The sequence below is a fragment of the Tursiops truncatus genome, chromosome 1 (genome assembly GCF_011762595.2).
Source record: "Tursiops truncatus isolate mTurTru1 chromosome 1, mTurTru1.mat.Y, whole genome shotgun sequence".
NCBI lineage: Eukaryota > Metazoa > Chordata > Mammalia > Artiodactyla > Delphinidae > Tursiops > Tursiops truncatus.
Window position 1 is genome coordinate 91994434 of NC_047034.1, and position 27201 is coordinate 92021634.

Below are 27201 nucleotides of genomic sequence, written 5' to 3' on the forward strand. Positions count from 1 at the left end.
AGTTATACATGAGACCAAGCAATCAGGTAAATGGGTTCAACTTCCAGATGCCACCACTTATCTTCATGGAGAAGCAAAGAAAATTGGTTAAGTTGTAATAGAGCACTGCAGTGTGCAGCCCCCTTAGCACTCTGCCATTGCTGCCAGCCGTTACCCACCCCCCCCCACACACACAAGCACCCTGTTACCAGGCAACGGTTACCGGGAGACCATTAATGTGCAACAGTTAGAGCCGTGTTAGAGGTCCTGCTCAGCCACTGGTCGGTGCCGCAGTGGGCCCCTCCCCTAAGCAAGCATCTGTCAATGAGTGACAGTTAGTGGGCTATTCACCCATTGGTCGGCGCTGCAGTGGCCCCACCCCCAAGCGAGCAACTGTCAAAGAGCGACCATTAGAGGGGATTAGGCCCACTGTCAGCAGGTTGTCAGGTGGAGAGTGAGGTAAGAGGCAGATCCCGGCCTTCTCCCTGGGGCCCGCCAGCTCACCCGGCCTCGGGCTGGCGGGTGACCTTGGGGACCCAGAAAACAGGCTGGGGGTGTGTCCTGCAGGGCTCCAGAGCCCTCGCCGGAACCGCCCACTGGCCAGGCCCAGGCCCTGTGGCGGCTGTGAATGTCTCCCCCCATCCCTTCCTCTGCGACCTAATGGCAGCGGAAGTCTGCATGGGACACAGTCTGGGGGACCTGGCGCCCACCTTTTGGGTGGCCTGAGGAGCCTGAGGGCCAGTTGGGTCCTGGGTGCCTGGTTCCCTCAGCAATGACAGCTGGGCAGGGTCTGGGGACCTGGCCCTGAGAGAGCCACCAACTGTGATCTGCCTCTTCAGCCAGGCCTGGGCACTGATGGGAGGACCCAGACTGAGTGCTGGACGAATGCTCTGGGGCAGAGTAACCCCCACCCTCCGCAGGGACCCCCTTCCCTTAGCCAGACCTGGACCTCGAAAGGTGAAAGTTGTACCTTGGGACCTTCCCCTTTCTTTTTTCCTTATTACTATTATAAAAGCTCCATACTCTTAACCTTAATATAAAATTCCAAGCTTATCTTTCGCTAATCACCTAGGATAAGCAAATTATAAAAAGACTGTGGTGGCCTTGAATGCCAGACAAAAGTCTTTGGAATTAATCAGTGGGCAATGAAAAAATATGGATTACTTTTTAAGAGAACTGTGATGACCTAAGCCAACCAAACTGTCTGTAATGCTGGAAATATTCATATATACAGTCAGTATGGAAGGTGCTGATCGCATATGTCTATCAAGTGTTGAAACAGTGATAGTGTGAATAAGTAAGTTTTAATTTCATCTTAATTTACATTTTAATAGTCACATGATGCTAATGATTACCATATAATGTGATGCAGATCTAAACTATAATTTAGAAAGGTTAATCTGACAGCTTTATATAAAATAGCTTAAATAATTAAAATATTTTAAAATAATTATTCACTTTTTATTATAATGTCCAGCTAGAAGTATTCAGTTTGAGTTCTGGTAGAATGATATTGGCAACAAATAGCAAGGGAGGGAATTCAGGAAGATTAAATCTTTGTATGAATGGAGATAGACAAACATTTAGTATTAGAAATATTATATTTGAGGTGCTAGAGAGAAAATCATTTGCATAGTAAAACTATATAAGTTGCCCACTTCCTGATGAGAGTTGAAGTTGTGGCTATAGAGAAGATTATCAAGTTATCCTCTAAACATACTAAGAGAAGTCTAAGGTTAAAGCTTTGTTGTAACCCCCATGTAACATAAACTCCCATATAATACAAATTATAGTTTTAAGCTAGAAACAAACGTCATATGTAAATGGGGTAATTGAGAGAGTTTAATGAAGAGACCATCTATAAAAGTATGGATAGGATCAAGGCACACCAACAAAGAATGAGGAGGTCCTAGAGGGATGCCTTTGCCAGAACATGGAGAAAGCAATAGCTAAAATTAGAGGCAAGGGCTGAAGGAAAATAATAGATGCCTTAGAACACAACCACTAACAATTCATATAATAGTAGGGAAGGATATTAGGGAATAAATGCTTTGAGTACTTCCTCACTTCAATCTTCTACTAGCACCTGTCATTGGCTAAATTCAATCAGATGATCGAGGGCAAGAGGGTCAGTTTTGTACATAGGACAGTCTCCTGGCTCAAAAACAGATACATAGAGCAGTGAATGGATCTAGGGTGGCTAATGTTGAAGATCCAGCACACTAATTTAGGTGGTAAGAGAGGGGAAATAGAGAACACAGAAGCTTTATTTTGTCAGACAAGATGTGTGAGATGTCATTGATTCATTTATTTAAAAATTTTGTATTCAGGGTCTTCTTGTGCTAAAGTCAGGTTAAAATAATAAAAATCTGTAAAAACATCATTGAAGATAATGACTTTGAAAACATCATTTAGTTTGGAAATTTGGAAGTCACTAATAACTTTTTAAATGATTTTAATACTATTTTGGACACAAGCAAGACTGTAAAAAAACTGTTTCCTTTGGAAGACAAATGAGATTACTTGTCAAGATGGCAGACTGAACAAAAGCATAGTGACCCACATTTTCTCCTAATTCAAAGAAATGCCAGATAAAAGAGATTTAACTATACATTCAGCTACAAACAGCTACACTTGAAAAAAAAGCAAACAGCTACACTTGAAAAAAAATAAGAGACAGTAACTAATATAATGGGTCTGAGAAGAAATGGACAGTCATGGATGGAAAAAGCCAGTGACACTGGAAAAACAGAAAATAAGGATCAGCCTACACAGGCATACACCGACAGAGGTATTAAAGCAAGCCTCATGAGAGACAGGAAATCAGATCTGGATTTCTTAAATGGTGATAGAAACTGTGACCCAGGACTGAGCAAATGAATGGGGTTCTAAAATAGTTCAATGAAATGATCTGCAAGTATCAAAGAACATTGATTTTTCTCCTTCTGGAAATGAGAAGAGTATAAGCCAATACTATATATGGCTAAAATGTCCAGTGGGACAGTATCACGGCTGTTATGAGTTCTAGGAATTTTGTCTGTGTGGGTCCCTTCCTCAGTAAAATATAAATATATATATATTAGAACTTATATATTATGACTGTGCTAGTATAAAAATGAATATAAGCCAGGCTAAATTCATTGCTTATATTTCTTCTTATTATATTCATTTTTCTTCTGATTTTAAAAGATATTAAAATGAAAACATTTCCCTAGGCCCCTAGAATATTGTAGGCTCTAGGTACTATGCCACCTGTGCCTCACAGATAAGTTAGTTTTGGCAGATAGACTGTTCTTCATGTAGTACAAAACTCTGAGTCTCCTAACATAAGACCCACGTCAGGAATCTGCAACATAGATGACAGCAAAGAGTCAAATGAAATATCATGTAAGAAGATGAAATACAACGAGGAAAAATAATCTCATATAGCATGAACTTTCAAATAAAAATTACAGAGCTCATAAGCTTTCAAACAAGCATTACCTTTTTTAACAGAAAATGCAAAAAATTAAGGATATTAAACATCAATAGATAGAAATATTATGTGGCATTCCCCAGAGGACCATGAATATTGTTGAGGATGTCTCAAAGTATGAAGAGTAGAAAAAATGCAGTGAATAAAGAAATTTATTAAATAATGTGGTGAACACATAATAGGTGACCCTAAATGAGTCACGCTTAGTATACTTCCTGGAGTACAGGTGGAATCTGTAACTTGCTTCTAATCAATAGAACTTGACAATGATAATGGGATGTCACTCCCATGATTGTGTTTGTTATGTAAGACTCCTAGCCACTGCGGAGAGAAAGATAGTGATAGAGGTATTCTCCTGCTGGCCTTGAAGAAGTAAGCTTCCATGCTGTGAAAGGATCTCTATGAGATCCTTGTGGGCAGCTTCCAGAACCTTGTGGAGCCCACAAGTCAATGGTCAGTAAGAAGAATCCAAGGGCCTCAGTTATAGAGTCACAAGGAAATGAATCCTGACAGTAACCTAAATGAACTTGGAATCATATTCTACCCCAGTCAAGTTACCAAAAGAAAATGCAGGCTGGCCCACACCTTGACCATAGCATTTTAAGACCTGGAGCAGTGTCCAGCTAAGCCATGACAGGACTCCTGGTTCACAGAAGCTGTGACAATGAAAGTGTGTTTTTTTTCAGCCAGTAAAGTTTGGTAATTCATTAAATAGCAATAGAAAATATACAAATAAGAAATGATAAGTATGAAGAAAAGATCTGAGAAATGAAAATATTCAGATGTTCACATAAAAATTCACATACAGTTAACAGAATAAATATTAGACACAATGCAGCTGAAAAAAGATTTAGTGAATTACAGAATAAACAGTGTGAAATGAAACATGAAGAGAAATAACTGTGGCTAGAATGAGTAGCTCCACCACATAGTTAAAATAAGTTATCGAGAGAGGGAATACTGACAATGAGGATAAAGAAATATTCGGAGACTACTTAAAAATAAAGGAATATTATGATTAAATATTTTTTAACATTAAATAATATGTAAATCCTCAGATTGAAAGCATTATCAGGTTACATTAGCAGAGCTAAGTTAATTTTAGAAAAATCATCACTTAATCATTGCATAGTGAAGTTGAACACCAAATATAAAGACAAATATGAAAATCAAAGAGAAAAGACTGATCTGAAAAAGTACAACAATCAAATTAATAGCAGATATGTTATAAGCAGGAATGAATCAGTAAACACTGGAGTCATAGCTTCAGAGTGAATGGAAAATAACGGTAAATTAGCATTCAGTTACTCTCTACTGCTGTTCAAGTGAAAGAGTACACTGTCAACATATTGGGGAAATGATGCAGAAATGTACTATCTAGAGACCCTGAGTAAATGGATTACTAAAGACTATCATTCATTAAAATGAAAAATTAATTCAGTAGAAAAATTAATCCAGAAATTAAAAAAAGGAGGGGGAAGCTAGGGTGAACAAAGAAATTCATATTGCAAATCAGAAGGTACAAATAATATTTATTTTAAACATTAAATTAATTAATTAATCAATCAATAATAATGTAAATCTTCCATTCAAAACAAACTGGAAAGTATAGATATAAATAATATAGAAAAGGAAAAGAGAAGTTCAAAGAGAAATCTTTGCCCTCTGACTTTTATTCTACAAGAGGCCAAAGATTCTAATTAATTTTAATTACAAATTAACATATTCATGCTAAAATATTAAATATGCTATGGAAAAACTAATACGTGTATTTTATAAACCATTAAAGAAAAAAGTCTATATAAAAAGAACTTTATCAATCCTACAAAATTAAGAAATTGGAAGAAGTAACAAAAAGCACAGCAAATAAAAAACACAACTTAAGGTGATAATAACTGCAATATATCCCTATAGTCACTATAATCTCATCTATTAAAAATGAGAGCACTTCCCTTGTATCTATGTACTGTTTTAAGTAATAAAACTCAGCATACCTTCACAGAATAAGTAGAAATTAATGGATAGAAGAAAAACCTGAAAAAGGAATCTCCCTCCCAAGAAAATTCTTGTGCCTCAATATTTATAATAAAAAATTAACTTAAGACAAAAATATCAAGTAGAAAAATACATACTAAGAAAAGTCAGGGTATACAAGTAATATTTAAAAAGAGTCATATATATATGTAACTAAAATATAGTCAAATTATACAAAGAAAAAATACAGATAAAACCCACAAACTTATAAGAAATTCACAAATCCACAATTATAATAGAAAATTGTAACACATCCTCCTAGCCAAATTTTATTCAGCACATAAAAGATTGGTATGACATAACTTAAATGCTATCATATGCCTATGAGCTGTATCAACAGATTTAGGAATATACTGTGCAATATTATTCATACTTTTGAGTCCCAACTCTATTTGATGATGGAGGTGTACAGTCTAGAAGGCATTTTTTGCATTTTACAAGATTGAGAAGTAAATATATTTTTTACAGATATATTTATGCAACACCAATGTTTTAACACTGACCAATATCAAGTTTGCATCTACTATAACAATTTAGGAAGAATAAAATTGAATGAATTTTTAATTAAGGTTAATAATTTCCAAATTTAAATGTGAATATTTATTGGGTTGGCCAAAAAGCTCATTTGGGTTTTCCATAAGACGTTACAGAAAAACCCAAATGAACTTTTTAGCCAACCCAATATTATCCAATACTATTCTCACAATAGTCTTAACTAAAATAATCAACTGCATTATCAACTCCTTTAAAGGCAAAGGTAGTAGTAGTGTTTTAGTGTCCTGTAATCCTGCCATACATGAGATACAACTTTTCAGGGACAATTTAAGGCATTAACCAACGAAACGTCAATATGTGAATAAAGCCCATGAGATTAATTTTGAGACAAAATTTAAACATTCTAGTGGTAACACAAATGTACCGACATCTTTATGTCCCATTTGAATCATCAGTCCCAGAGATGGAAGAGATCTTTGTGGGAGATAACCTTACCAGCTAGCTGCTTATGTATTTTTTTCAGCAATATGAGATATTAACTAAAAATGACTAGTTAGGACTTTCACTACACAAAGGAAAATTTAAAAAGACCTTAAAAGGAATAACCCCGAAATTCCTACCATTTGAATGATCCAGAAGGTCTCTATTTTAACAGAGAGATCCAAGTACCTAGGAAAGAGATGACATCATATATAATCATTTGTTAATACATTTTCAATAAATAAGTCAGACAATATAGCCAATCATATTTCAGGTAAAGTGGGTATATTGGTCCTAATGTGAGAGAGGTATTAAAATTGTCCTATTATAGGGACACCAGGTCATAAAGAGTTGGGGAAATTGTCCATGGTAAGGAGGGTTCTTAATTAAATATTTGACTAAAGCAAACAAATAACTCTATTCACGGGAGAAAAAAAGACAATGACGGAAGTGAAAATAATAGAAAGCAATAATGATATTATGAACTATTGGGACTGCTTACTTTTATCAGGTGATTAACTTATTTTATTATTAATAATTATCACATAAACTTAAAGAATGCTTTAAGATTTTTTACCCACACATATGTGGTTAATTAATTTATGACAAAGGAATCAAGAATGTACAATGGAGAAAGCACTGTATCTTTAATAAATGGTGTTGGGAAAACTAGACAGCTACATGCCAGAGAATGAAACTGGGTGACTATCTTATACCATACACAAAAATTAACTCCAAATGGATTAAAGACTTAAATGTAAGACCTGAAAACATAAAATTCCTAGAAGAAAACTTAAGCAGTAAGCTTCTTGACATAGGCCTTGGCAATGATTTTTTAATCTGACATCAAAAGCAAAAGCAACAAAAGAAAAATAGACAAGCAGTACTGCCTCATACTAAAAAGCTTCTGCACAGCAAAGAAAACTATCAATAAAAGGAAAAAGCAACCTGCTAAGTGGGAGAAAATTTTTACAAATCATAAATCTGGTAAGGGGTTAACATCCAAAATATACAAAGAACTCATACAACCTAACAGCAAAACAGCAACAACAACAACAATTCGATTAAAAAATAGGCAGAAGATCTGAATAGATATTTTTCCAAAAAAGACATACAGATGGCCAACAGGTACATGAAAAGCTGCTCAACATCACTAATCCTCAGGGAAATGCAAGTCAAAACCACAGTGAGATATTACCTCACACCTTTTAGAAATGCAGTTACCAAGATGACAGGAAATAACAAGTGTTGGCAAGGACGTAGAGAAAAAGGGAACTCCTTGTGCACTGCTGGTGGGAATGTAAATTGGTGCAGCCACTATAGAAAACGGTACAAAGATTCCTCAAAAAATTAAAAATATAACTACCATAGAATGATCCAGCAATTCCACTCCTGGGTATTTATCTGAAGAAAATAAAAACACTAACTTAAAAAGATCTATGCCCCATGTTCATCGCAGCATTATTTTTTTATTATTACTATTTTTTTTTTTTTTTTGCAGTACGTGGGCCTCTCACTGTTGTGGCCTCTTCCGCTGCGGAGCACAGGCTCCGGACGCGCAGGCCCAGCAGCCATGGCTCACGGGCCCAGCCGCTCCGCGGCATGTGGGATCCTCCTGGACCGGGGCATGAACCCGTGTCCCCTGCATCGGCAGGCGGACTCTCAACCACTGCGCCACCAGGGAAGCCCCGCAGCATTATTTACAATAGCCAAGACCTGGAAACAACCTAAGTGTCCATCGATGGAGGAATGGATAAAGACATTTTGGCATATACATATATAATATTATTCGGCCATAAAAAGAATGAAATCTTGCCATTTGCAACAACATGGATGGACTTTGAGGGAATTATGCTAAGTGAAATAAGTCAGAGAAAGACAAGTACTGTATGATCTCACTTATATGTGGAATCTGAAAACAAAAACACAAAAAAAAGCTCATAGATACAGAGAACAGACTGGTGATTGCCAGAGGCTGAAGGGTAAGTAATTTTTCACTTCAACTTGAATAATTGTGGGAAGACAGTGTGACAGTAACAGTTTAAATGATACATCTAAATTACTGTCCTTTAGAGAACTGCAGGAGGAATTTAAATTACAAATGGGTGAAGGGGGTCAAGATACAAACTCTCAGTTATAAAGTAAATAAGTCATGGTGAAGTAATGTACAGGATGGTGACCATAGTTAATAATACTCTATTACATATTTGAAAGTTGCCAGAGAGTAAATCTTGAAAGTTCTCATCACAGGAAAGAAAATTTGGGGGGTTAACTATATAAGGCGACAAATGTTAACTAGACATCAATATTATGCTGATCCTTCCACAATGTATACAAATATTGAACTATTATTTTGTATATCTGAAACTAATATAATGTTATGTCAATTATACCTCAATAATAAATGAAATTATAAACATAAAAAAAGATTTTCTCCTCCAAAATCTAGTTGAAGAAGTTAAAGATCAGAAATTATTGCCTATGCTCATGTGGGCAGACATTGAGAGAACTGAGACTAAATCAGGTACATTCGATTTCAAAGCCTGAATTGTTTTCAAGGATACCTGATACTTCTTCGAAGAAACTGATAATGGATACAATATAACATACAATTTAGTTGCTATATTTGAAAAAAGACCAAGTAGGATTTAATCATCAGGTCTTATGAACTGTGCTAGTCTGATGAAAAATCACTATTATCTTTTCCAAAGCTTCTGGGAAACAAATGTTTCCTAAGTGAGGGAATAAGAGGAAAGATAATAAATTAGTTAATAACAAAGATTTTTAAAAATTGATTGATGATGCGTATTTTGGTTCTTATTATTAATTTACTAACTGTTCTATATTAAAGGAGGAGAAAGAAAAAATAAGTATAAGAGAAAACCTTATAGATATATCAGTTGAAAATCTGAGTGATGGATTGGAAGAGTGCACAGATTACTTTTATTTCAAGTTCCTATTGAGTTCCTACTACTTTTATTTCAAGTTCCAGTGAGAGCCAGACTGGTCCTTCTTAAGATTCCTAGTTTCTAAATTCTTTTTTATTCATAATTGTACTAGTATAAAATATGTTGCAGGCAAATAATATTTATTAAAGTGTTGAGTGTGGCAGTATGTGTGTGTGTTTCTATATATAGTTCTTTACATTTCAACAGAAACTAATACATCTACTGAGCATGAATAATTCACATGAAGATCATATGTCTATTTTCTTTGTTATTTGTCCAACAATTTACTTCCTTTTGGTGACACTAATAAGTCAACATGGAGACGCCTTGGCATCTTAATTGTTCCTTTGAGAAAGGAAACCTTTCTAACTTAAAAGGACAATGTATTCATCTGGAATTCTTTTCATTTATTATTTAAATGCTCCCTAGAACAATTCATATATTCCTTTATTTGATAAAATATCAGGTTAAGAATAGCTGGGGAGTAATTTTTCACTTCAACTTGAATAACTGTGGCAAGACAGTGTGACAGTAGAAGTTTAAATGATATATCTAAATTACTGTCCTTTAGAGAACTGCAGGAGGAATTTAAATTACAAAACAGACAACAACCTAAATAGTCAGCTAAGCAGAAGCCTCCCTCAGTTCATCTAAGTTCCTACTGAGAATTCTCTTATTATGTGTCTCATGCTAGTTTTCCAATGACAAACTATGATTTTAAGCTATACATTTTTCTTATGATTGCATTACTCTATATAGGACCGTCAAAATAATGAAAAGGACAAATAAAGAATGCTATATGAAGCAAAAAAGAAGGTAGTTGAGTTTTTAAAAGAAAAATTCATGGTAATGCAGGAATTAGGTATGCACACAAGCAGAAAAAACATGAAATTACCTTTGTTAAATATTGCAGATTATGAAAAATACCATTCTTACATAGTGCGTTTATAGTGGCGTAGTACAACAGTTAAGAGAAGACAGTAAACCGTGAGATTTCCTCTGGCTCTATCTCCTATCATATCCCTTCTGTGGGTTTTTTTTTCCCTGTTGCATACATCCAGATTTACCCAGATCATTGAAGTCTTGGATCACACTCTACTTGAGATTGATATATTATTAACAAACTACTAAAAGAAACCCCTTAGAACACCAAGATAACAAATCAGGTGTCCTCAACTTGTACTTTGGACTTTTTTTTAATTTATTTTTTGGCTTAAGGTAAAACAACATAACAAGTACCATATAGAGAGGAATACAAACGTGAAGCAGAGGCTGCTTCAACAGACTGATAGAAAACAGGCACTGATAAACATGCAAACAGTGCTATAATTTACCTGTAGACAAAGCTGTTAAACACACACACCAACAATAGCCATTAGCAGAAGTGGTGCCTAATTACTTTTTATAATCTTTACGATAGCTGTAATGTGAGTATCAGAGTAAGTTTATCCTAAGAACTGTCCTTTAAAGTCTCAGACTTGGCTATTTATCCCAGGCTGTCTTCCTCTGCTTAGCTTCTTGACAATACATATCCATATGTACCATCATCTGACCACAGAATGCAGATGTGAGTAAAGCAGGCCCTAGCCAAAGGGCAAGCACTGGAATCAGCAAAAGTCAGTTGCAGGATAATAAACCAGGGTAAATGCTCATTGCAGATCCCTTACTATTTGGGGAGAGACAACATCTCAGGCAGCAAGCTTAGTAAACATCAAGACCAGAAAGTGTACAACTGCTGCCAAGAGCTTTAGAATTTTCCTTCTTATAAGGCTTGATGGACGTTATGGTCAATACCAGAAGTAATCATCTGAGTTACTCTCTACTTCACTCGAAGAAATCATGCTTATTCAAAATTATAAACCAAATCTTACATCATCCTAGATAATTTACATTTTTCAAAAATTTTAAGAACCTTTTTTTAGAGTAGTTTTAGGTTCACAGTAAAATTGAGAGGAAGGTACAGAGATTTGCACCTATACTGACACATCATTATCATCAGTCATAGTTTACATTAGGTTTCACTCTTGTTGTATTGATACTTTCTATAGGTTTGCATAACCATAGGGATAGCATGTATTCACCATCATAGTATCATACAGAGTATTTCCACTGCCCTAAAAATCTTCTATGGTTCAGCTATTCATCCCTCTCTCTCCCTAACCCCTGGCAACCAATGATCTTTTTACTATCTACAGTTTTGCCTTTTACAGTATGTCATATAGAAAGAATAATATGATATAGATTATTTTAATGGAAAAAATATTTTCCTACACTTTGTCTTCATAATCCTATTCCTTTGCATCCCTCCTTAAAGCCAACCACTATCATGAATTTGGATGCATAAAGCCATTTAATATCTGTGTGTGTGTGTGTGTGTACATGTATATATAGATAGATATGTATATATATATGAATAACATATACAATATTTTAATTTTTAATTAAATTTCCAAAAACTATATTTTCTTGAAACTTGTTTTTCATGGGACAATATTAGCTTTGAAAACTATCTATAATGAATAAATATCTAAAAATTTAACCAGTCCCATACTAATGGATTCTTAGATTCCTTTTAAAGGTTTACAATTACCAAAAAACTGAAATGATTATCCTTATATGTTTCCTTATTTAAATCCGCCAAATATCTCTAGCATATATGTGTAATTTGAATCAGTATATGGAGATTTGCACAATTGCTAAGCAGCACTCCAAGGTGGTAAGGTGGTTTTACAAAAAATTTACCCTCCCACAAGCACTTCAAGAGTTCCTATTTTCAAAAGGTTTTTATTCCCCATATAGATTTCCTACCTTTTTCTTTTGCTCAATTTTTGACTGAGTTGTAGTTCCTCACATATTTTATTAGATTTTTTATTGTGGATGTTAATACCTTGCCTGTTATGTGGGCATATTGCTCATAGTGTTGTTTATTTTTGTCTTCTCTTTGTTTTTGATCACTCTCATCTTGCTATATGAATGTCTATTTTATCTGTTGTTTCCTAAAATCATCTTTTGATATTTTTGAGCCTTATTTTATTCCATTTCAATATTTTATTACTACCTTTTATTTACAAAAGGTTAATACAGCTATTATTTAATAACCTATGATTTAAAAACTGAACTCATTTTAAATATTTTTAAATTAATGGATTTAAAATTATAATTATAAAATTTCTTTTAATGTTCCACTTATGTTGTAACACACAAGTTTTTATATTATATAATGTCTCCCCCATCATTCATTGCTAAGTATTTCAGCATCCAATGTAATTTTCTATTAATCCATGACGTAGACTTTGCTTAATGGTTACTTTCTTATTATACGGCATTTTTAGTCAGAGAATATGTCTTTCAGATAGTGTGTCTTATTTTATAGTTTATTTCATTGATTCTGTAGATGCTCAATTTGTAATGATTTTTGGACAAAAGCTTCTAAAATATATTTTAAATTAATTGTATTTATTATATTGTTTAAATCCTCTGAATCCTTAGAAAAACTGACAGCTTTACTTATCAGTTTCTGATTAAATCCTTTTAAAATATATCACCACCTTTTTGTGTCTCTTTTAGTTTGTGCAATTTGGCTTATATATTTCATGTCTTTTTTTTTAGGTAAATACAAATTTATAACAAATTCATAAATGATTTATAATATCTTTTTCATTGGCTGTCTTATTTTGTGGTACTCCTCTGCATCCCTATGAATTCCTTTCCACTTAAATGCTATGAGATTACGTGTATGGGATTGTTAGAGCAACTTTCATTGATCCAAGTTAATTCTTGCCAGTTAGTTCAGTAATTGTTCAATTTGTACTAATTTGAAAATGGCCCATTAGTTGAATGACCATTTCTCTAAACTTATTTTATATTAACACGTCGGTTTTGGTTAACTAGTTTTCATTTTTTCTTCGTCATGCAATGTAAAAGAATGTTCAATCTATCTAGGTTGGCTTGCTACTGCTGCTAAAGATTCAGGGGCATAAAGAGAAAAGGATTGAAAAGCATGTGGCAAATTTAGGTATGGCAATGATACTAATCAAAAATTTTTTGATTATTTTTACAACATTTTTGTTCAACATATAGTTTTTTATAAGTAGACATGATCATAAGATTGTTTAATATTAACTATATTCTGGAAGATATTTTCATAAATGTATTTATAAATTTATATCTTTATGAGAATACTGTGCCCCTCAATTCCATATCTCTCTCCTCTAGTCTTTTCCAGGTGTAGCACTAGAATTTTTATTTAGTTACCAGTGTAGGCAAATGACTTTCAGTTATAATACTCTCTATGAAGGCAAAGGGAAACTGGTCAGTGAAACATAATATCTAAATGTAAAAAGCAGAATACCTGAATCAACAATTCACTGGATTGATTATCTAAAATTATCTATTTGGTGATTTGTCTGATTCTACCTGTCTTTGATTTTTAATTTTCCATATATATTTTTCAGTTATTTATCATTTAGCCTTTCCCCTTTAAGATTACAGAAATAATTTTTAATATGTGTATAAATTTGATATTTGACAAAACTGGGCATAATTAATGAGAAAGTGATAAATTATGTTATAGATAAGCCTGGTACATTTAGGAAAATATTAATTTTGATCACTGTATTACTACATTTACAAAAGTTTTCAATTAGATTAAACAAATGTTAAACATGTTAAATAATTTTAGTAAACTCTAAGAAAGTTCACGTAGTTGTTTGAGAACGTTAAGCAAGTTAGATAAATCTAGATATTAATTTGATCTAATTGACTAAAAATATTTTGAAAAATGTTGGTTAACCAAAGATACTAAAACAAAGTCAATAAATTCATAAATAATTAATAATATATGGACAAAACTCTATGAAGCACAGATGACAGCCACTGAACTAAAACTGTAATATAGAAAGAGCTCTTAAAAGTGACCTAAAAGGCATGGAGGAAACAAATGCAAACTGCTAACTGAAAGAAGTGAATCTGAAAAGGCTACATACCATATGATTCCAGTTACAAAGCATTCTGGAAAAGGCAAAACTACAGAGATAGTAAAATGAACAGATTGCCTTGGTTTCAGAGCAGGCAGAGAAGGATGAATAGGTTAAGCAGAGGGGAATTTTAGAGTAGTGAAACTATTCTATATGATATTATAATGGTGGTAACATGTCATTATTTGTCAAGACTCATAGAGTGTAGAACACAAAGAGTAAACCCCTTAAAATGTTGGGATCAAATTTGACTCTTCCTTTTCCCTTGTCCATCTCACTAAAATGTTATCAAGTCCTTTAATGTCCAATTTTTTTTTCTTTAGTTGATCATGCTTTCATTGTCAAATCAAGAATTCATTGCCAAATCGGATCATAAAGATTTACTCCTATTTTTTCTAATAGTATTTAAGAATTTTAGCTCTTACGTTGTTTATGCACTTTCAATTAATTACTGTATATGGAGTGATATAACTTCATTCTTTTGCATGTATATATCCAGTTGTCCCAGCATCATATGTTGACAAGACTGTTCTTTCTCCACTGAATAGGCTTGGCGACTCATCAATTAGTGATACATATTTGGGTTTAGTTCTGTACTGTCAAGTCCATTCAACTGGTCTACATGTCTATCTTTGTACCAGTATAACACTGTTCTGATTATTTTAGCTTTGTTGTGAGTTTTGAAATCCGGAAGCATAATTCCTCCAATTTTTTTTATTCTTTTTCAAAATTGTTTTAGCTATTGGAGGCCTACTGCAGCTCCATGTGAATTTGAGGATTGACTTCTCCATTTCTGCTAAAAGGCAATTGGGATGTATGTCAAGAAATGTGTCCATTTTACCTTGAATGTATAATCTGTTGGTTTATAACAGATTATAGTATTCTCTTATGATCCTTTTAGTTTCTGTAAAATGGAGAGTAATATTCCTTTTTTCATATCCTATTTTAGTTATTTGGGTGTCCCTCTCTCTCTCTCTTCATTAGTGAGTTTGGCTAAACATCTGTTCATTTTAACAATGAAAAGAAATAAATTTTGGTTTCATTGATTCTACTGTTTTCTATTCTCTATTTCATTTATCTCTACTGCAATATTTATTATTTTCTTCCTTCTGATGACTTTATGTTGGTTCGCCCTTATATTTCTACCTCTTTAGGTATAAAGGCAGGTTGCTAATTTGAGATCTTTCTTATTAATATAGATAATAAATATAAATAAGTATAAATATATATAAATAAATAATAATAAATATATATAAAAGCTATAGATGTCCTTTTAGTAGTTAGCTGCATCTCATAAGTTTTGGTATGATGTGTTTTCATTTTTATTCATTTCAAAGTATATTATAGTTTCCTTAGTGATTCTTCTTTGACCTATTGGTTGGTTGAGAGTATGCTGTTTAATTTCCACATATTTGTAAATATTCCAGTTTCCTTTCTTTTATTTCTTTCTAGGTTTATTCCATTGCAGTCAAGACATGGAACTTTCTATTACTTCAATCTTTTTAAGTTTATTGAAAATTATTTGATGGCCTAAAATTTGCTTTATTCTGGAAGATGTTCCATGTGTAGTTAACAAGAATGTGTAATCGATTGTTACGTGGAGTGTTTCTGTATATTATTAGGTCTAGTTGTTTTTAGAGTATTGTTCAAGTTCTCTATTTCCTTATTGATCTTCACTCAAGATGTTTTATCCATTATTGATGGTGGGGTTTAAAGTCTCCAACTATTATTGAGAAGTGTCTATTTTTCCCTTCAATTCTGTGAATTTTTACTTCAAATATTTTGAGGCTTTACTGTTAGATGTGTGTATGTTTATGCTTGATATCCCTTCTTGATGAACTGACTCTGTCATCAATATAAAATGTACCTCTTTACCTCTTCTAAATTTTTTGCCTTAAAATTGATATTTTCTGAGAGTACTAAAGCCATCCTGGTTCATTTTTGGTTACTATTTGTATGAAATATCTTTTTCCATTCTTTCACTTTTATCCTCTTTGTATCTTTTGGTTGAATGTTAGTCTCTTGCAAGCATCACTTGGTCGGATCATGGTTGTTGTTTTCTTCCATTCTTACAATATCTGTAAATTAATTGGTAAGTTTAATCTGTTTATATTTAAAGTAATTACTAACAATGGAGTAATTGTTTCTGCCATTTATTATTGTTACATATTTTTATTCTTCAATTTTTCCAATATTGCCTTCTTTTGAAGTTTTAAAAATTTTTTCCAGTGTACCATTTTAATCACCTCTTCATTTCCTTTACTTTATATTTTTTGAGTTATTTTCTTAGTGGTTACCATGAAGATTACAGTTCACATTTTAACTTTATAACAACTTATTTTGAATTGATACCAAAGTATCTTTAATAGAATACATTAACGCTGCTCCTATCCAACTCTGCTACCACCTTTATGTTGTTAGTTGTTATTTGTCACAAATTCTACCACTCTATTTTTTGCAGTAACATATTTATTGTTGTATGCACTTGCTTTAAAACAATACAGGAAACAAGAAAGAGGAGTTACATATCAAAAATAAAATATACTAGTGTTTATATTTACTTAGGTAGTTATCTATACCAATAATCTTTATTTTCTTTTCTTAAAAAAACCTTTATAATTTTAGAGCAGTTTTAGGTCCACAGCAAAATGAAGAGGAAGGTACAGAGATTTCCCATTACCTCCTACCCCCACACATGCAGAGACTCTGTCTTAGCAACATACTGCAACAGAGTAGTACACTGTTACAACAGATGAACCTACATTGACACATCATAAACCTAAATTCTATAGTTTACATTAGGGTTCACTCTTGTTGTAAATTCTGTGGGTTTTGACAAATGTATAATGCAATGAATCCATCATTATAGTATCATACGGTGTATTTTCACTGCCATAAAAATCTTCTGTGCTCTATTATTCGTCCCCTAATGCCCACCCCCTGATCTTTCTACTGTCTCTGTAGTTTTGCCTTTTCCATACTGTCATATACTTGGAATCATGTATTATGAAAGCCTTTACAGATTGGCTTTTTAAACACACTATTATGCATTTAAGGTTCCTTCATTCATGTCTTTTGATAGATTGCTAGCACATTTTGTTTTACTGAGAAATAATATTCCACTGTCTGGATGTGCTGCAGTTTATTTATCCATTTACCTACTGAAGGACACCTTTAGCTGCTTCCAAGTTTTGGCAACTATAAATAACGCTGCTATAAACATCCATGTGCAGGTTTCTGTGTGGACATACGTTTTCAATTCCTTTGGATAAAAATATCAAGGGGAACAAATCCTGGATTATCTGGTAAAATATGTTTAATTTTGTAAGAAACTGCCAAACTGTCTTCCAAAGTGACTATACCATTTTGCATTCTACCAGCAATGAAGAAGAGATCCTGTTGCTCCATATCCTTGCCATCATTTTGTGATATTGGTGTTCTAGATTTTGGCCATTTTGGCCATTCTACTAGGTATGTAGTGGTATCTCATTTTAATTTGCGTTTCCCTGATGACATATGATGTGGAGCATCTTTTCATATGCTTACTTGCCATCTGTACATCTTTTTTGGTGAGAAGTCTGTTAAGGTCTTTGGTCCATTTCTTAACTAGGTTTTCTTATTGGTAAGTTTTAAGAGTTCTTTGTATATTTTGGATAAGTCCTTTATCAGATGAATCTTTCACAAATATTTTCTCTCAGTCTGTGGCTTGTCTTCTCATTCTCTTAATTCTTTTCAGGCAGTTCTTACCAGCTCAATAGTTGTTTTGGTGAAGGAACTGATTCCTGGAGCTTCCTATTCTGTTTTCTATCATGTTGTCTCTCCATACTATCGTTTTTTTTCCTTTGGATAACTCATTTTCTTAATGACCTATACCATTCTCATTGTTCTAGTTGTTGTATTAATTATTTTTAATAGTATTAAGTTTGAAAGGGAAAAGAGACACTTTTCTATTTCAGTATCCAATTATCTTACAGAAGCACTTGCTATCTTAACTGTAAAATACTCTGCAGCTACTTTTACTTTCTTTTTATCACTGTTCGCATTGCCCTTTGAAACCTATGAAAAAAGTATACATTTTCATGGCCAGGTAACTCTGGGTCTTAGTTGGAAAAAAAAAAATATTGAAGTCAAAAGAAACAGAATATTTTTTATTTTCAGAACTACTCCTGGTCACAGATCTTAGATAATTTACACTTCTTCAAGACCTGAACAAACTCTCCAGCTACTCTTGGATTTCTGTTTCTAATTTCAAAGCCTGTTCCTAACTGAAAAGAAGAGATTTAGACTTAAAGATTCCCACTGGTGAGGACTGGCCTCTGTTTTGTTCCTTAAAACTTCTCTTCCCAATCATATGGGTTATATGTACACTGCACTTGGTTATATGTATCTATGCTCTTAATATCACAGAATGTTAGTAACAAAATATTTTAGATTTACAAAGTCAATGGTTTTTAAATTTTATTAAAGCAATAAATTTTTTTCACACAGAATTTACAAGTACATGTTTATGTGTAAGTTTATGTGTGTGTGTGAAAGTGTGTGTGAATGTGTGTGTGTGTGTGTGTGTGTGTGTGTGTAAAAACAGGGCTTTTCAAAGGACAAAAGACCCCACCCACTCACTTTCCTTACCCACTTAGCCCCTTCAGGAAATTCTTAAAACACCTTTGTGTAAACATCTGACAAGCCTAGGCATAATTGCAACTACTTATGTAATCTTATCTACTTGGACAGTTTAAGAAACTAACATACAAAAAGTGGTGATTTATTCAAGATCCCCAATGCATTAATGAACAATGAATATATTCTAGGTATATTGACCATTTTCGTTTTGTTGTTCTTGTTGTCATAACTCTTGGTTGGGCTGATTAACTGAAATCTACATTGGGACACAAAGCTCAGTAATTTGAAATGATGGGAGAAGTGCTTTATTTATGATTTTATGTACATATGAAACAGTAGATCAAAATATTAGCTTCAGTCAAAGTTTTGTGGACTGCAGATAACAGAATTCAAGCTAATGTAAGGAAGGAAAGCATATACTGAAATATCTTGTATAATTCAAGTACAGTAGAGTCTCATAAATGGCAGGAACTAGAAAATCATCAGAAATCCAGAACTCAGGCTATTCTCTCTTAATGCATTCTATTTTTGCTTCTCTTCTATGATTGCCTAATTATTTTCCCCCAGCATCCATTATTTAATTCTCCTTGCACACAGGAAAAACATAAGGAGGCCACAGCATCTGGTGGCAGCCCCACTAGATTTTATCCTTTGCTCCTGCAATTTTTCCCACACCAATTCCAAATATCCAAATGAAAGAATCTGCTTGAACTGGTTCAGATGAAGTAAATCCTCCTGGCCCATTAACTTCAGCTAGGGAGTTTGCTATAAGGTTTAAATAAGACAGTTCATTGAAAATTCATAGTTTACAGTCTGGTAAAAAGTAAACACTGGCAAAAGGCAATAAATAGGCAGAGCATAGGCTTTTTAGTGCAGTGAAAATACTCTGTATGAAATTATATTGATGTATATATGTCATTATACATTTGTTAAAACTTACAGAATATACAACACCAAGAGTGAATTCTAAGGTAAACTATGGACTTTGAGTGATTATGATGTGTCAATGTAGATTCATCCCTCATAAAAATGTACCATCTCGTGAGTGCTTTTGATAACTGAGAGGCTATGCATGCATAGGGACAGGGGTTACAGAGGAAATCTCTGTGCCTTCCTCTCAGCTTTGTTATAAGCCTAAAACAGCTCTAAAATAATCTTTTAAATATAATTAAAAATAAAGTAAACAATAAATCTTCATCATTATCTTCACTGTCACCATAATATGCACACTGATGGTGAAGGACAATTCTTCTAACTCTAACTTATGTATGTATTCTAAGGTAATATGCAAACCAAGTATTATAAACCGTTTGAGAAACAGGAAAATCTAAAAGGTAATACTCCAATGGAATACTCCAAAAAGTGAACCTTGTAAAACATGTTCAGAAAAAAATATCAATAATGATCAAATATAAACGATCTCAGTTTATCAAATTGATACCAGTTACTGCTAGGATAGCATATAATCAATAATGAGTTCAGTCTCAACTTTTTTTTTCTCACTGTCTGACTTTTGAATTCTGAATCATTACAGTCTTTGGAAAAGCTTTAGCAGAAGTATTTGTACTTAACACAGAGATCTGCATATCCTAAGTGTCATAGGCAATGTGCTATTTAAAAGTTGAAGGAGTGCTAATTATTGGGGATGTTCACATGGCTGATACTGAATGTGAGAGCCAGTGCTACTGCTCAACAAACCACTGAGACAGTCTGAACAGTTTTGAAGGATAAAATTGGAGGACTCAGAGCATTTGCAGCCTAAGGCTATGGCATGAAGCAGCCACAACATTACCTTGCCTAGAAACCACAAAACAATTTAAAGTATCCTTGTGGGAGTAAGGAAAAAAGTGCCTAGAAGTGTTTGATTTTTAATATTTCTGAGTACACAAAGGATAAAAAGTATTGAAATGCAGCATTACCATATCTGAATCAGTTTAGTGTCTGTATTACAAAATCCCTTTGGGTTTTTATAAGAGAAACAGTAGTGGAAACATCAAGGGAAAAGAACATCACTTTTTTCACATATATTCTGAGATTTTACAACTGAATATGTTTCTTCATTTTTAATTCAGAGACACATAGATATAGGGACAAAGACTATCTAATGCCTTGCTTTCAAATTTAATGGCATATTTAATAAAATCACATCCAGTTAAACAGGCTATGAAGCCTTGCTCCTCTGCATTACATTAATATATCTCATTAATCCTTAGGGCTCAGTTAGACTTTCTTAGTATTTGTGGCTTCAGTCTTTTCAGTGAGTTGCTGGAGCCACAGGCTCTGTCACCCAGGAAGCTTTGCTAAAATGATTGCAGCTTAATAGCCCTCACATTGGAGTTGTTTACTGCCAGTAGTTGAAATTAACTGTGGTGCCTATTAGCCCAAGAGAAACAAAATTTTTAAATTAGAGCCTCAGCACTTTTCATTTCTCATGGTACCCTTACATCAAATGTATTCACAAAGAGGTGTGTAGAGGTATTGAACAAATCAAATCACAGTCAAGTTTTAATGGGATACTACTGCTGTCTCCTTTCTGTAACTAAGACATCAAAACAGCAACAAAGAACATTAAATCCCAACCTTCCTTATGTTAATATTCAAACCTGTGTGCAATTTTGATCTTAAAGAGGCAGAAAAAAAAATTTTTAACTGAGAAAATAATGCTGGCACTTGAATGAGAAATACATTATGCAAGATTTCATGGTGGGGACAGGGTAGTTCTAGTTCCCCATGTTTGCTACAGAAAAAAAAAATTTGATGTGGGTCCAAGAGGCCAATTTTATTTTCCTACAGCAAGACATGCCAAAATATCTCAAGCAGATCTTGTACCATTAACTAAATCCTTACTATTTGCTCGAAAATATGCTACATGTTTTACCTACCTTATCTCAGTTAACTCTAATTCAACACTGTGGAGTAGGTACTATTACCCCACTTCATAGAGAAAAATTAAGGCGCAGAGAAGTTAAATAAGTTGTTCAAAGTCAGATAGCCAATTAATGATGAAGCTATGACGTAAACCTAACTCTGACTTTAAAGCCACAGATCATGTTTTTTTTTTTTTTTTTTTTTGGTCAAACTATTTTATATCAAATTTTTCTATCAAAATAACCATGTTTTGAAAACTCAATGAATTTAGTCTATTTAAAGAATTCTAAAACCATCACTACATTTTACCAAGATCAAATTTTAAAACATTCGCATATCCTAAAAAGAAAATTTGTGCCCACCCCTCTCCCTAGGTAACTATTACTCTATTTTTCTATCTCTGTAGATTTGTCTTTTCTGGTTAGTTCATATGAGTGAAATCATATAATATGTATTCTTTTATGTCTGACTTCTTTCACTGAGAACAGTGCCTTAAAATTTTTTAAAGGTTAATTTATTTTTATTATTATCTGTTTAAATATTCTCAAAAACTGATATTCAAGAATTTTGAGTTAAAAAACCATTAGCACCACAATCCTTTATATATGCAGTTTCATCTATCTGGGGATTTAAAATAATGTATAGCATTATAATTTAAAGATAGTGTTTACTTATTTTTTCTAATTATGTGCTTATATATACTCAAATTTAGTTGGGATGCACTTAATTGAAGTGTAGTAGAGAATAATGTACTCTAAGAATATGAGAATTAACAGAATGAGCAGAAATTAGATAAAACAATGCATAAGAAGGTCCATTGTATTCTAAAATTCCATATTTTCTCCAAAGACTCTTGTTTTGTTATCAAACTCTTAAAAGTTATAAAATCTAGAAAGATGTATTTGAATAATAACAGCTTTTATAAATATTACATTAATTTACTTGAAATGTAGGCGGGTGGGACTAGAAAAAATGTAGGTAAGTAATGCAGAAAATTGACATTTATAGTCATGTAATCAGAATAAAGATGCAACTGTTTTAGTTAAAAAGATTGGTCAATTATTCTTCATTAAAAATTATGTGTAAAATCCACTGGTTGCTTTTAATTCTCAACTCAACAAAACTTCAGTTATATAGAGGTTGTATTTCTGATAACTATAGTTAAAAAATAATCACTATTAAGTATAAAAGGATAGAAAAAAATTACTGACCAATAACTATAAATACATTCCAATGGAAAACAAATACATAAAAGAAAAGTAAAAAGACATATCCAGGGGCTTCCCTGGTGGCGCAGTGGTTGAGAGTCCGCCTGCCGATGCAAGGGACACGGGTTCGTGCCCCGGTCCGGGAAGATCCCACATGCCGCGGAGAGGCTGGGCCTGTGAGCCATGGCCGCTGAGCCTGCGCGTCTGGAGCCTGTGCTCCGCAACGGGAGAGGCCACAACAGTGAGAGGCCCGCGTACCACAAAAAAAAAAAAAAAAAAAAAAAAAATTTCCATTTTCAAAATCAAGAAAAACACTTCCACCAAAACCAGAAAGGAATACAAGTAAGTTGAAATGAAACTTAAAGCTGTTGAGCTGATGGCCCAAAAGCAAACAGAGGTAGCCAAGAACTAGATGCCTTAATAAAAGGAATAAGAAATGTTTAACATGTCATGCAGGCTCACTGCAAGAAATTGGGATAGGACTTCTTACCTATGAAATGAGGCTGAACAAAGCTGTGACCACTGCCTGGGATTAAGGCTAAAACTTAGAGAGGGTACGATAACACAGACACAACCTCAAAACCAGGACCTCAAATATTATTCAGGTACCCTGAATCTTTAGGCATCCTGTGGTGTTAAGTAGATTCAACTGTAAAACAATATGGAAAGGTACATCTTATTCTGCAGGAGGGTGTGAGTATTAAATGAGATAAAATAGTTTTGACTTTGCACAAAAGAGGTTTTCGATACACCTGTGATTATTGTCAGGCACTCAGCTGAGCTGGAAGAGCCGAGCTGCTAGGTATCAGAGCGACCAATTAAAGCAACAAGCCAAAAATTAGAGTTAAGCCTTTAATCACTAACTGCAATTGGTATAAGCAAGAGTCTAAAACCAAAGGAAGTGCCGCCTCAACCTGTGCCATTTTCCCCCATGGAACTCAACACCTATAACATCAGGAGAATCAGCATAGAAGTGGAAGCAGGAAAGTTCCCATATAGTCCACACTAAGTTTCCCTTATTATTTTTTCTGGCATTATTGAGGTTAATTAACAAATAAAATTGTATACATTTAACATGTATATGTGATAATTGGATATACCATGTATGCATTGTGAAATGATTACCACAAATAAGTCAATTAATATATCCATTACCACACGTAGTTTCTTTTTTTTTTTTTTCTGGTGAATATGCTTAAGATCTACTTTCTTAAAGACAAATACCGTATGCTAACACATATATATGGAATTTAAGAAAAAAAATGTCATGAAGAACCTAGGGGTAAGACAGGAATAAAGACACAGACCTACTAGAGAACGGACTTGAGGATATGGGGAGGGGGAAGGGTGAGCTGTGACAAAGCGACAGCAAGGCATGGACATATATACACTACCAAAGGTAAGGTAGATAGCTAGTGGTAAGCAGCCGCATAGCACAGGGAGATCAGCTCCCTGCTTTGTGACCGCCTGGAGGGGTGGGATAGGGAGGGTGGGAAGGAGGGAGACGCAAGAGGGAAGAGATATGGGAACACATGTATATGTATAACTGATTCACTTTGTTGTAGAGCAGAAACTGACACACGATTGTAAAGCAATTGTACCCCAATAAAGATGTTTAAAAAAAAGAAAAAGATTTTAGCACTATTAAAAAAAAAAAAGGATCTACTCTCTTAGCAAATTTCAAGTATACAATCCAGTATTATTAACTACCATCACCTTGCTGTACATACTAAGGTTTTTGACTAGAATGTGTCTGTGCCACACTTTAGTAGATATAATTCTAACTTCACCAGGAATTCTGCTACTATTTATTTAATCATCCCAAACACATTTGAGAAAAAGAATTATGTGGGTTTTTATTCTTTTTTCAGTTCCCTGTGCAGTAAAACTTAAATGATACAGCTGAAATTCAGCTCTAGAGCCATCTTCCTCTATATGTTTTAACAAATATAAGTTTCTTCCTATGTGGAAACAGTCTGTGTGCTACATACTAGCTTTTTGTATAATTGCCAAGTCTCTTTCCTCTTTTAGACAGGATATTGTATTAATACTTGCAACTACAACCAGAGCAGAGAATGAGAAGAGCATGCAGAATTATATGATAACAGCAGTGGATGCCAGTGCAAAGTCGTTCCCTGGAGAGATTCATAATGGGCACCAAAACCAGCAAAACGAAGGAGCTCATTCATTCATTTATGCATTCGTGACTATTTATTAGATGTATACTGTGCATCATCCTGAGAGTTAGAAAACTGTGAAGAGTGACTAAGCCTGAGATTATTCCAGATGCTCTTCAAAATATTTAAAGCAGTACATGTCTCCCTAAATGCTCTTTTCTAGTCTTCAGGAATGTAGTACCATTTTTTCTACACAATTAACTTGTAAAGAAAAGATGTTATATTTCATTTTCAAAATTAGGGAGAAGAGAGATTATGAGAGGTGTCATGCCTAGAAAAATAAACACTGCATGTGTTTTGGCATAAATAAGGACCATTAAAAGAGAAAATGGCTTGCTACAGAATCCTCAGTGTTGCAATTCTATAAAACGAGATTTTCCTTGTTTCCTTAAAATAACGTATAAGACTGCGGATGCTATTTATGTGAGCCGTTTCAGAAAGAAACACGTACATTGTTTATTTAAAATATATGTCATCTTCCTTGTATACTGGTAGAGAAAAATGTTCATAGTCAATGAAATGTTTTATAGTTTTCTCTACAGAGAAGAAAGGTTAAAGAAAGCCCCCCCCCCAAACAACCCCTAAAGCATTTATGCAGATTTTTAATAATTCACTTTAAGTTTGAGGAACCTGAATACTGGTTAAAAATCTATGTGTGGTTTTCTAGGCCTGACCATAGACTACCACAAAGACTTTCCCTGACGGGCTTCCTGGGGAAAAGCTGCACATCCCAATGTCAGATGTGGTGCACAGCGAGTGGATTAGAGTCTCACGAGACTTGCAATCAAGGATTCAGGGCCCTCTGTGTATTTGTACATACAGTCGTCCCTTAGTTGGCCCTGCGAGCCTGCGCAGGTTCCGCCTGCACCCTGTACACATAACCTGCATTTTTAGCCTAGGCACTTTAATTCCTAGGTCTATTTATTGGGGCCTCCACAGGCACCTTTATGAGGTGGGGGAGGAGGGGGAAGTGTTGAAGATACATTTCTTCCCTTTTCTCACTTAGTACTCAGTCAGTTTTCCCCTCCTAGCCTCTAGAGTCTCCTTACCCCTGCCCCAGGGTCCATAAAACTACAGGAGTCATGGTTCAGAGTTCCCTGGACAGTGAGGTGCTAATGCACCTGCCCCTCACCTGGGGAACCTCCTGTGTTCTTGGGCAGGGAGTAATGATCAGATCTAGGAGGCATAAACTCTGGTTTTAGCATCTTGCATATACCATCTAGTAAGTTATTAAAGGTTTGATAGTTACTTTCATTTGGGGTTTGTTGCTTTGATCAGCTACTTGAATACCTGAGAATGTAGCTCTTTCCAGCTCAGCTGAGTTCCTGACAAAGTTATACACGTTTTCTTCAGAGGTTTTAAAAAGTCCTTCTAAGTAAATATGTCAGTCACTCAGCTAAATTTCTTCATTGAGCAGGTATTTATGGAGCACACCCTGAAGCCTGCACCCTGCTAAGAGCTGGATCACAAAACAGAAGAAGCCAATGTGCCTACTCTTGGGAAAGTGGAGAAGAGGCTTTGCAAAGAGAGGACTATAAGCCCTGGAGACTTTTCCAAGAACACAGAACAAAGAAAAAATCTCAGCAGTACAGTAAAGGCAACACAGTGCTATTCCAAAATTGGGATTGTCATACTTAAGCCATGGAATATTTGTCCTACATGAAACAGGTGCTGGCATACATACATGGGTAAAAAAGTGAGGCGCAGACTTCCCCCACCATCTGCACAAACGCAGATCACACTATCTCCATGGATTGCCTGCCTTGTGACCTGAAATGCTTCTATAAAGATATTAATTCCTTCCATGAATACACACCTTCCTCACTGTGATTATTTTGGTGAGGTTGGTCTTACTTAAATGAGTGTGACTGGCCTTCATTTTATTTAACATGCAGACATGTTTAATTACATGAATCTTAGTTAAGATAAGGAATTAAAATT

General features: G+C 34.3%; 1 long non-coding RNA gene across 1 annotated transcript; it reads left to right on the forward strand.

The window, feature by feature from the left end:
• Positions 1–414: 414 nt before the first annotated feature.
• Positions 415–27056, forward strand: LOC141279727 (uncharacterized). Its single transcript, XR_012334446.1, has 3 exons — positions 415–438; positions 819–936; positions 26678–27056. It is a non-coding gene; the product is annotated as an uncharacterized lncRNA (long non-coding RNA).
• The last annotated feature ends 145 nt before the right edge of the window (positions 27057–27201 follow it).